Source organism: Procambarus clarkii, chromosome 11, assembly GCF_040958095.1.
Source record: "Procambarus clarkii isolate CNS0578487 chromosome 11, FALCON_Pclarkii_2.0, whole genome shotgun sequence".
In the NCBI taxonomy this organism is placed as follows: domain Eukaryota; kingdom Metazoa; phylum Arthropoda; class Malacostraca; order Decapoda; family Cambaridae; genus Procambarus; species Procambarus clarkii.
In genome coordinates, this window is record NC_091160.1 from 6656577 (window position 1) to 6669076 (window position 12500).

Below are 12500 nucleotides of genomic sequence, written 5' to 3' on the forward strand. Positions count from 1 at the left end.
CATCAGCATTGGGTACCAAACCTTGAGATTCTTCATGGAAACTCTTGTACCAGAGTTCTCCCTTTCTCTGGGGGGTGTCTGGGGGTGACTGGGGGGGTGACTGGGGGCAGGGGGTATCTGGGGTATCTGGGTGTCTGGGGGATGACTGGAGGCGGGGAGGATCCGGGGGGGGGGGGTCTGGGGGATGTATGGGGGTGAAAGGTCAGGAGGGGTGCTTGGGGGGGGGGCTACTGGGGGCTGGGCTTCTAGGAGGGTCTGGGGTAGGGCCTGGGTAGGTAGGTCTGGAGTAGGAAGGGCATACTGGGACTGAAGATTAGGGAGGGCATAGAGGGGTTGGGAGATAGCGTAAGGTTGGGAGTCAGGTAGAGGTTGAGAGGTTGGGAGGGGGAAGGATAGAGGGGGTGGGGGGAAACCTCCCACCCCCCCCCCCCCCCCTCGCAAGGGTGGGGGGTCACATGGAAGGAGAGGGGATGAGGAGGGGATGAGGGCTGGGTGGGTTTTGAGGTTGAGGGGATGAGGGCTGGACGGGTTTTGGGGGTTGAGGTGATGAGGGGGTCCTTGGAATGTGGGATGAATTTGACTGCAGTGGGGTCAGAGGGGTCAAGGGAGGTGTTGGGGAGATAAGCAGGGGCGGCTGATTTGGGGAAGGAGTGACCTGAGAAGGTGTGAGCTGGTTAGCATGGGGTGGATTAGCATTGGTGTGTGTAGCTACTCTCAAATGGGAAGAGTTGTATTGTTGTTTGCTTGCTCTGTGGGCTATCTGCTCCTCCTTCGTCATGAATTTGTCAATATATACGTTGTAGTAATTTTCGCTACCTCTGAGTAAGTGTTTGTGATGCAATATGTAATCCACTGCCTCTTCGTTAGTGAACTGTACCAGGACAGGTCGTTTCCTGTTAGTTGTATGGCCCATTGCGTCGTTGGACTTGCACCTCATTCCCTGCCATCTGGGCTCTCATGTGTCTCAAGATCCCCTGTAGCTCCAAATCCTCAATCTCCATCCTTTCCTGCCTCGATGGTGCCCTGGCTTCAAGTAATCCATGGATTATGATTGTCCTCTTCTCAGTTCAGGGTCATGCTGGTGGCCCCCTCCCTGGCTGACCCCCACCCCTCCCACTACCAACTCCACCTACTACTACTTCCCCTGCCAAGCTGTGTGTGTGGGTGGTGGGTGGGTGGGTGGGGGGGGTGGTGTGTGTGTGGGGTGTACTCGCCTCATTGTACTCGCCTAATTGTACTCGCCTAATTGTGCTTGTGGGGGGTTGAGCTCTGGCTCTTTGGTCCTGCCTCTCAACCGTCAATCAACTGGTGTACAGATTCCCGAGCCTACTGGGCTCTATCATATCTACATTTGAAACTGTGTATGGAGTCAGCCTCCACCACATCACTTCCTAGTGCATTCCATTTACTAACTACTGACACTGAAAAAGTTCTTTCTAATGTGTCTGTGGCTCATTTGGGTACTCGGCTTCCACCTGTGTCCCCTTGTTCGCGTCCCTCCAGTGTTGAATAGTTCATCCTTGTTTACCCGGTCGATTCCCCTGAGGATTTTGTAGGTTGTGATCATGTCCCCCCTTACTCTTCTGTCTTCCAGTGTCGTAAGGTGCATTTCCCGCAGCCTTTCCTCATAACTCATGCCTCTTAGTTCTGGGACTAGTCTAGTAGCATACCTTTGGACTTTTTCCAGCTTCGTCTTGTGCTTGACAAGGTACAGGCTCCATGCTGGGGCCGCATACTCCAGGATTGGTCTTACCAACCCGTTCTCGCAAATTTAATAAGTCAATATTGACTTATTAGTTGCGTGCATAGGTGACATACTAAACATAATAGTTTCCCTTGAAAAGCTTCATAGAAAACACCGACCTTACCTAACCTACTTAGTATATTAAGATAATTTATTACGAATACATTATTACCTAACCTATACCTATAATAGGTTAAGTAACAATTGTAATTACGAAGCTATAAGATGCTTATTTTAACATACTAAGTAGGTTAGGTAAGGTCGGTGTTTTCTATGAAGCTTTTCAAGGGAAACTATTATGTTTAGTATGTCACCTATGCACGCAACTAATAAGTCAACATTGACTTATTAAATTTGCGAGAACGGGTTGGTCTTACATATGTTGTGTACAAGATTCTGTGACTCCTTACACAGGTTCCTGAACGCCGTTCTGATGTTAGCCAGCCTCGCATATGCCGCAGACGTTATTCTCTTTGTGGGCTTCAGGAGACAGGTTTGGTGTGATATCAACTCCTAGATCTTTGTCTATTTCATTAAGTACTTCATCTCCTATTCTGTATCCTGTGTCTGGCCTCCTGTTTCCACTGCCTAGTTTCATTACTTTGCATTTACTCGGGTTGAACTTCAACAGCCATTTGTTGGACCATTCACTCAGTCTATCTAGGTCATCTTCTAGCCTCCTACTATCATCCTCTGTTTCAATCCTCCTCATAATTTTTGCATCGTCGGCAAACATTGAGAGGAACGAATCTATACCCTCTGGGAGATCATTTACATATACCAGAAACAGTATAGGTCAAAGGACTGACCCCTGCGGGACTCCACTTGTAACGTCTCGCCAATCTGAGACCTCACCCCTCACACAGACTCGTTGTCTCCTGTTGCTTAGGTACTCCTCTATCCACCGGAGTACCTTCCCTTTCACTCCAGCCTGCGTCTCCAACTTTCTCACTAGCCTCTTGTGTGGCACTGTATCATCAAAGGCTTTCTGACAATCCAAAAATATGCAGTCTGCCCCCCTTCTCTTTCTTGCCTTATTTTTGTTGCCTGTTCGTAGAATTAAAGTAACCCTGTGAGGCAGGACCTGCCATCCCTGAAACCATGTTGATGCTGTGTTACAAAGTTCCTTCGCTCCAGATGCTCCACTAGTTTTTTTTCGCACAATCTTCTCCATCAGTTTGCATGGTATGCAGGTTAGGGACACAGGCCTGTAGTTCAGTGCCTCCTGTCTATCCCCTTTCTTGTATATCGGGACTACGTTAGCTGCTTTCCAAATATCTGGCAGTTCCCCTGGTGCCAGTGATTTGTTATACACTATGGAGAGTGGTAGGCACAGTTCTCCTGCTCCTTCCTTTAGAACCCAAGGGGAGATTCCATCTGGGCCTATAGTCTTTGTCACATCCAACTCTAGTAAACACTTCCTCACTTCCCCGCTGGTAATCTCAAACTCTTCCAGTGGTTCCTGGTTAGCTATTCCCACACTTACCTCTGGAATTTCTCCTTGCTCTAAGGTGAAGACCTCCTGGAATTTCTTATTCAATTCCTCACACGCTTCCTTGTCATTTGTAGTGAATCCTTCCGCCCCTATCCTTAATTTCATAACCTGATCCTTTACCGTTTTTCTCCTGATGTGGCTATGCAACAATTTAGGCAGTCTTTGCCTTGCTTGCGATGTCATTTTCGTATTGTCTTTCTGCCTCTCTTCTCATCCTGACATATTCATTCCTGGCATTCTGGTATCTTTCTCTGCTCTCCAGTGTCCTGTTATTCCTATAGTTTCTCCATGCCCTTTTACTTTGCTGCTTAGCTAGCCCACATCTCTGATTAAACCATGGGTTTCTCATTTTCATTTCTGTTTTCCTTTTGGACTGGGACAAACTTCTTTGCTGCGTCCTTGCACTTCTGTGTGATGTAATCCATCATATCTTGGGCCGTCTTTCCCCTGAGCTCTGTTTCCCATGCTATATATGTTAGGAATTTTCTTATCCCCTCAGTTTCCCTTTCGGTATGCTAACCTTTTGGTTTTGGTATCCCTCCTAGAGTTCAATAACACTTCTTCAATCAAGTACTCAAACACCAGTACACTGTGGTCGCTCATTCCTACTGGGTCCTCAAAACCGATTTTTCTTATGTCGGAGTCGTTCAGAGTGAAGACTAGGTAGTCTCTCGCTGGTTCATCATTGCCTCTCATCCTTGTGGGTTCTCCGACATGCTGGGTTAAAAAGTTTGTCACCACCTCCAATAGTTTGGCTCTCCACGTATCCTCGCCTCCATGCGGTTCCTTGTTCTCCCAGTCAATCCTTCCGTGATTGAAGTCGCCCATGATGAGCAGGTGGGATCTATTTCTACAGGCAGCTGAGGCTGCCCTCTCAATTATAGTGTTAACTGCCATGTTTTTTTTTCATACTCTTGACTGGGTCTTCTGTCATTTGGTGGAGGGTTGTATATTACTGCTACTACTATTCTTAGCAGGCACCATAACAATGGGAGGACCATGTAGTCTCTGAACTCCTCACAGCCCGGGATGGCCATCTCCTTAAAACTCCATTCCTTTCTCATGAGTAGGGCCACTCCGTCTCCTCCCCTACCTTCCCTCTTTCCTTATTACTGTGTACTCCTGGGGAAACACGGCATTCGTTATGATTCCAGAGTTTTGTTTCAGTGAGTCCGATCACATCTGGGTTAACTTCCTGTGCTCTTTCCCTTAGTTCACTTGTCTTGCTTGTGATCCCATCTATGTTCAAGTACATCACCCTGAAACTGACTCTCTTCTGCTTCTTCTCTGGGGGGGGGACCTTTGGGATCTGGGGTGAGTGGGAGCTGGGGGGCCTGGCACGGAGACTGGTGGAGGAGGGTGGGGAGAGGGGGGTTGTGGGGGAGGGTGGGGAGAGGGGGTGGTGGGGGAGGGTAAGGGGGTGGGTAAGAGGGGGGAGGGTAGGGGGGAGGGGAGAAGGTTGGGGGGAAGAGTGAGAGGGGGAGGGTTGGGGAAGCATGGGGGGGAGGAGAGGCTGTGGGGGATAGGGAGATGGGGGGCTTGGGGGGGGGGAAAAGGGTGGGGGGTGTGGGGGAAAAAGGAGGGTTGAGGTGGGTGAGGAAGAGGGGAGAGGGGAAGACTTAGGTGGGGTGGGGGAGAAGGGAGGGCTTGGGGGTGGGAGACACGGGAAGGCATGTGGAAGAGAGGAGGGATGTGGGAGAAGGGAGGTCCTGGGGAGAGGGGTGAGTGGGAGGAGGGTGCCCTAGGTGGGTACTTAGTGGGGGGCTGACAGGGGATGGGGCAGGTTGGGTGTCTGTTGGGTAGAATGTGGGGGTGGTGCCCCAATCCCTGTGGCTGTTGCACTGTTTGAGGACGGTTCCCCATTTCCCTCTTGAGATTGTAGGGATCGGGGTTGTGGCTCCCCGATTCCTTTCGCTCTCCCTGCGCTCCTTCCTCGCGTCTGCTGCCTGCCTTCTCTCTTCCCTTGTCATATCCCTCTGCAGGAATACTCTTTTGAACTTCTCTACATCTGCTAGACAGCTCTTCCTTTCTAACAGTTCCTCTTTCGCGATTTCGCTCATGAATACCACCTTTATCATTCGGTCTCTGTCCTTGTTGTACTTTCCAAGCCTGAAAACCTTTTCAACATTTTGTTCAGCTCCCTCCATCCTTACCTCTTTTAGGATCTCTTTAACCATGTTTTTGTCCTTGTCTCTCCGCTCCTTTGGTCTGGTCCCTGTTTGCTCTTTAATGCCTGCTACTACTACTGCTCTTTTTCTCTCTATCAGCCGGCTAGTACATCTAGCTGCTTCCTGAGAGGAGGCCACTTCCATGGCAACTTCCTTAACTGCAGACCTAGCTTCAGGGCTCTTTTTAAGCATTTCAGCAAGAGAGATCTGGGTTGTGGTGGTCCCATCTCCCTGGGGTACGGTTTGTGCCTGGTATTGTGGAAGAGTCTCCTTTAGGCATCTTATCTCCTCCTTTGCTGCCCTTAGATCATCTTGCAGGTTGGCTACTGTCTCCCCCATTACCCTCAGTCCTTCACTGAATTCATTCCGCATTTGCTGGAGTACTTCCTTCATCCAGTCTTCCTGTTCCACCCCCATCCTCTGTGTTTGTTCCAGTTGCGAATGTCCTCCTGCGTTTGCCAACCAGAGTTTGTCTCCCTTCCCGTGTGTGTGTGGGGGGGGGTTGTCGATCAAGTGTGAGGCAAAGAACTGTGGTGGAAGGATATATATAGATATAAGTAGGATTTGGAGAGTATGAACAGTTTAATAGGAATAGGGCAAATAGTTTTTACAGAAAAAGTTGGAGATTTTATTTGTAAGTTGGTTTTAATGCGCCAGTCATACTCCTATAACGTATAATATAAAGTATCACCGGTGTATCACCATCGATACCTACCCAAAGCAGGTTGTTAAAACTTATGACTTAAACTTAAAATTACTTAACACTCCATAATGCCGCCACCACCTTCGTCTTTGATCAACCTAGTGACCAGCGACGAAGGATACCGGTCACAGGAGTTAACATGGAGTTCAGGATATCACGGGGAGGGGGGGGGGGGTAGAGAACACGACTGACTTCAACTATTCCCTGGCAACTCTAACTTATAGGAACGAATGGATACAATAGATGGATAATTTAGTAATATATATTTTAACTGAGCTCAATATAAAAATCCTAATCTATCTTCCCTATCGAGGCAATAGAATATCAACACTTGCGATGTTAGAATCTATGGGACCAGTACTCGCTCAATATACCAACCCATTCTCGCACTTTCATATAGTCAATATTGACTTATTTAATAAGTGCATATGTTACAAATTAATTTATTGTGAATATTTTAGTTTACCTTGAAAAGCGTCATAGAAAACACCGACCTTACCTAACCTTCTTAGTATGTTAAGATAAGCATCTTATTGCTTCGTAATTACAATTATTACTTAACCAATTATAGGTATAGGTTAAGTAATAATTGTAATTACGAAGCAATAGTATGCTTATCTTAACATACTAAGAAGGTTAGGTAAGGTCGGCGTTTTCTATAAAGCTTTTCAAGGTAAACTAAAATGTTCACTAAATTAGTGTCACATATGCACTTATTAAATAAGTCTATATTGACTAAAAGTGCGAGAACGGGATGAAAATACAGCAGTGACGAAGCTTCTTTGTAGACACCAGATCGTCTTCCTCCCACAGGGGAGAGGGTCTCCCTCCCCCGGCGGAGGACACCTATTATAATACTAATAGGTGTCCACCCATTCAAATGGTTGACCCTGTACTGTGAGTTGGATGTTGGGCTTAGCTATTTTTATGGGCATGGTTTGTCTTTGAGGGGTTGAGTTTGATACCAATCTGTCTTGCCTCTTTACTGATGGTCTAAATATTAGGGTGCAAGGCGCGCCGCATCTCTTACTTTTATGATGACAAAGTCGTCCGCGTAGTTTAGCAGCCTGCAGTGATGGAGTTTCAACCTCGATATTCTTTCCATTAAACAGTTGGAGAAGGGGGCTGAGAATACTTCCTTGCGGTGGACTATTTTCATGTCTTTTGTATTCAGAGATTGTGCCATGAAGTTTTACTCTTCCTTCTCTGAGACAGTTTTTGGTCCAGGAGAGCAGGTTGCCTCTTACCTCTTTGTCGATAAGGCAGCAGAGAATAGCTGGGGTGCTAGCCAGTTCAAAGGCTTTCTAAAGGTCCAGGAATATCAGCATTCCTGGTCTGTCATTCAAGTGGGCTAACAGAGTTGTAATACATTCCACTGTGCCAACCCCTCTTCTATAGGCATACATATCATGTTGCAGTTTAGACATTTTCCACTAAAGTCTGTCGAGTCATTCTGTCAGCCGTCTTGGCTGCACAGCTTTGGAGAGAAATGAGCCTGGGATTAGCTGGATCTTTGGGTTTTGGGATCGGCACTATATCTGCTCTATTAAAAGCTGTAGGTCTAGTTTGAGAAGTCCAGGCTACATAACCTTATGTATGCAGCATCTCCCTCTAGGCCGAGGTTTCTAATCATTTTATAGGTTATTTTGTCTCCAGGGAAAGTATCTTTGGAGTTTTTCTTAGCGCAATGAGCTCATCCAGTGTGAAAAGGGCATTAGTGTCAGACTTCTGCACATGCTGCAAGGATTCTGTGCCACCTTTCTTCTAATCCTGTCTGTACTGCTAATACATCTGGTGGAAGCTGATTGCTGGCTGCTCTTTCTGCAAACTTGGTTGCCAGTACTTCGGCTTCCTGTTGAGGATCCTTTGGGTGTGGAGCTTTAGGTGTTTTATTTCCTTTGGCCCGGTGGATTTGCTGCCACATCTGAGGTGTTCATTCAGATGTTAACACCATTCCAGCCACTTCTTTTATTAGCCTGGTCTCTTGATGCACATGTTCCTTGACCTCACAAAGTAAGGTCCTGTTGCGGTCACTTGGCTGCTTTTTGTATAGGTTTCTTGTTCTGTTGAATCTATGGTTGAGTTCTTTGACACGTTCGCAATAGTACCAATGATCATTATGATGTCCGGTGGACTGTTTTTTCAGTGGGATTGAGTGGTTGGCTGCACTTTGAATCGCTTTGACAAATCTTGTTCGGCCTGATTGTCTTCGGGAACATCATAGTTTCTATGCCACTCTGAAATGAGGTTTTGAAATCGGTCCCAGTTTAGCTAAAGCAAAGTTCCAGGCTTCAGATGGAGGCGGAGGTGGGGTGGGGTGGGTAGGTCTAACTAAAGATAAATTTGGACCCCATAGTGGTCGCTTGTGAGTGTGGGCTCAACTGACCACTTTGCTGCATCTCTTAGGGAGGCTGAAACGAAGATAAGGTCTAATCTACCACCTTGGATGTGGGTGGGTTCATCCTTGTTTAGAAATCGAATTTCTGGAAGCTGGTCTAGTAGATGTTCAATGAGAGTGCCGGCCTCATTTGTTGTTTGAGCCCAGTGCCAATCGATGATGGGCATTAAAATCACCACAAATGAATGTGTTTGACATAGTCACGTGTCCAAATAACAGATCCATTTCAGCATGTGGGGGACCTGTACACATTAAACACTTAAATTTACACGTGTCTTAGCTCAATGGTTACTCCCATTACCTGTCCCTGCTCCAAAATCGGGTGGGCTGGTTATGGACTTGGAGATCAGGTCACATTTTACATAGCCCATTGATCCATGGAAGGAAAAAGCCTCGATAGCCTGAGAATTTAGGTTCTAATCCGACTTGAAGCAGGCTCTCCTGCAGTATCAGGATGTCTATGCCTTTGGTTGCTGCTATGCATTGCAAGTGTTTCAATTTTGTGAGCGGCCCTTGTGCATTCCATTGCAGGATCTTTAGACCTCTTAGGTTCTTGGAATTTGCTGATATTACCGTGGTATGCATGGAGTCTGATGAACACGCCATGGAAATTGCATTTGTTGATCTTGGTGGACCTGAAATTGACTTCAGTTCGTCTAAAAACGACCTTGACTCCATCTGTTTTCTAGGGGTCTCTCCTGCCCTGCGTTCTTGAAGGTGAGGATATTGTGTTTTGCGGATTTCTTGAGCTTGTGCTCAATTGTCTTCAGTCTCTGTAGTTTGCTTGATACCGTGTATCGACAGCAGACTTTAGACCAATTCCGTCACCAAAGTTTTGAGCATTGGCCAGAGAGCGTCCGGTTGTATGGGAGCACTATTTAATGATGTGCAGGTTTGGGTCTGGTTACTTTTTGACCCTTCTCAGTGGACACTTTGACACTGGAATTGTTACTCACCTTTATTGCCCCCAGTGTGCTTACTGGATGCAATGGGTGGGCGACCGCTTTGAACAACTTTCTTGTGGTCCCCCCCGCTATCCCTTTGTCCTGGACGGAGGCCTTCACACCCTTCACCATGGCCGGTGGTGAAGGGCCGTGTGCTCCCTCTACCTGAATTGGTTTTGGTGGACTCCACGGGGTTTTAGTGGGCAGGGGAGCTGGTATAAGTTTTGGTGGGAACTTCGGCTCCACTGTTGACGTGGTAGGGTTCTTTTGAAGCCTTTTGAGCCTTTCAGGGCATTTAAAGTTCCAGGTGTAATGTGCTTTGGAGCAATTTGGGCACTTTACTTGGACGGGGTGGTTTGTCTTGTTTATCAAGGCATGTTTTTGTGTTGTGGGGCTGGCTGCTGACTCCACACCGTACTGGGGGTTGGCAGCCATCTTTGTGATATCCAAATCTGACATCTGAAGCATCTTAGGGGCTCTGGGGTGCAAGGCCTGTGTTGGAACACGACCCAGATTACAAGGTAAAGTTTCTCTGGGATCCGTCCTCTTACTGTGAGGACTTGTCGGGTTTCCTGCCTCGTGGTTTTTACCAGACATCTCTGCTGACACCACATAGTTCAGCTTTTCGAGATGATCTAGGGTCATATGCAAGGAATTGTAGAGGACAATGATTTTTCTTAATTTATCCTCTGGCTTGATTTCCTCACTTGATTTTTTTCTGTAATTTTCAGAATCGTTACAGATGACTCGTCTTTGGGCCTCAGAATATATTATCCTCCTAGGTTTGGCTTTGCTCTGATCTGGAGCTGGGGGTACTCGTTCAAGGTCCACTACAGTGGCGTAGGAAGACGTACCTGTAGTATGGTGGACCTTGAAGACTGGCAGTGCAGATTGTCTGATAAGCTGGAGTGCTTGTCGGTAGATGGGTCATGGAGTGGTTCTTCCTGTTTGCTTTAGTCGCAGGACGCCAATCGCTATCACTTTCGGAACTTGTACTGAAGAGATTTTCTTTTATTACTGGGAGCAGAAACGTTGGTTCTGTCACAATTCATTTGGTAGTTCATTCAGACGATCAAATGCTGTCAGAGTACTCACCTAGTTGTGTTTGTCGCGTGATGTCTGTCGAGTGAAGGTGATGCTCAAAGCGTCTGCACTGTTGTCACTGTCCGTCCGACGGGGTGTGTCCAACTCTTCCCCCCTCTCGTAACGAGCTTTTATACCTGTCTGTCCTCAATTTTCCGTTGAATGGACGGATTTGAATCTGATAAGGGACAACTTTCCAACTTTTTTTAAACTACCGGAGGTGAGGTCTCTCGCCTCCCTGTGAATGTCTCGCAAGTCTGGTACTATCCCAAGTCGCCAACAATTGTTACATCTTGGGTTTTGTCTTTTAAAAGTGTAATTTAATTGTGATTAAATAAAGTTGTGGTTTCTGTTCTAGGTTCAGGATTGTACCATCGGTCCAGGTGTCCTCTAATAGTGTGTGTTTGTGTTGCTATATCCATTGTTCACCAACACCTGAATTATTTCAAACTCCGTACTCGGGTTGCTCCATTCAGAGCAGTGGGTAAGGGCTCGACGAATATATGCGTTGAGGACAATGGCTTTGTATCTTTGGGGGGAGGGGGGCAATCAATCCAACCGTTTAGGCATACTCCTATGTTGGTAGGCTTAGTATATACGCTGGTGCTTAGAGAAGCTCCTGTTAGTACATTCAGGAATGGCAGACTGTTGTTTTCACTATTATATGGGTTAAACGTGTGTATCATGTACATGTGTATATCTACAACATACACAAAGAATACATGAAGGCTGTTTCTTCAAACACATAATCATACATAATGCTTGACATTAAGGCATAGCCTAACATCTTTATTCATCTTAAACGCTAATCTACTTCATTACTTCAATATAACGTTACGGGGTCAGTTATTCCTTCAACTGGAAATAATTGGTTTTTAACAATGTCGGTCACGTCCTTGAGGATCTTTAAGAGATGAAATTCTGGAAGAGGATGTGGGTGTAGAGAGATTTGAAAGTTCGGTGGCCTGTCCACCATGGGTTGACGTACGTGTGTGTGTCGTTTGGGTATGTGTTATGTTGGGTTGTCGGTACATTAGCTGGGTGGCTAGTGTGTTTGTCCTAGCTGGTGTCTGGAAGCCCTAGAGCCGATGGAGTTGGCTGCAGGAGATTAATCTTGGCAACATCAGGGTAGTTACACTTCTGGTAGCACAAAGGTTTTTTGTTTATATTTTTTTTTAATTTTTATTTATATATTAATTCATTAGGTATAGATCGGGTCCGGGATGGGCCACTCATCTGGGTCGTCTGGCAGATCACTTAGTATTTGAGGTCTATAGGAAGGCCTGATTATGGATGTCTGATTACTTTTTGTTGGAGAGTAATTCTTCTGGTTGTGTGTGGTGGTTCATGGATCTCGTAGTCACTGGTGGTGGTTACTGCTTCATAGGGATCTTCGGGGTCTGGGACATGTACTTAATGCGGTACAGCTGCCTTCTGGCCAGGTAGCAGAGACTAGTGTTCATTAGCATCATGTTGAGTCTCATGGATTTGGTTTCTCACCCTGTCCATCAGCGACAGGCCCTCCGCAAAGCGAAGTGCTTTATTTTGTACCCGTTGGGTCTTCATGTGGGTTTGAGTGGTAAGGTTCAGGGGGACGTAACAGTACTCCAGGCTAGGCCTTATGATCATTCTGTACAGGTGGAGCTTGATGTGGGGTGGGGCTTGCCTGAAGCAGAATAGCCTCGACAGGGAACCCCCTAGCCATCGCTGTCTTCTGGGAGACGTACTGGGTGGAGTTAAGTAACCTGTTGAAGTTGTATCCAAGCACTGTGTTGGGGTTTGAGATGGTTATGGGTTCACCCCTGATCTTTATCTCTTCCCCCCCCCCCCTCTCATTTTAGATTGTGTAGGCCATACAGCCGACAGTGCTTATTTGGATCTTGTCTGGGTTAGTGGTGATCCTCCATTTTCTTTCCCAGTTAGCAGTCCTGGCTAGTTGTACGTTCGCTTTACGGGTTAGTTGCA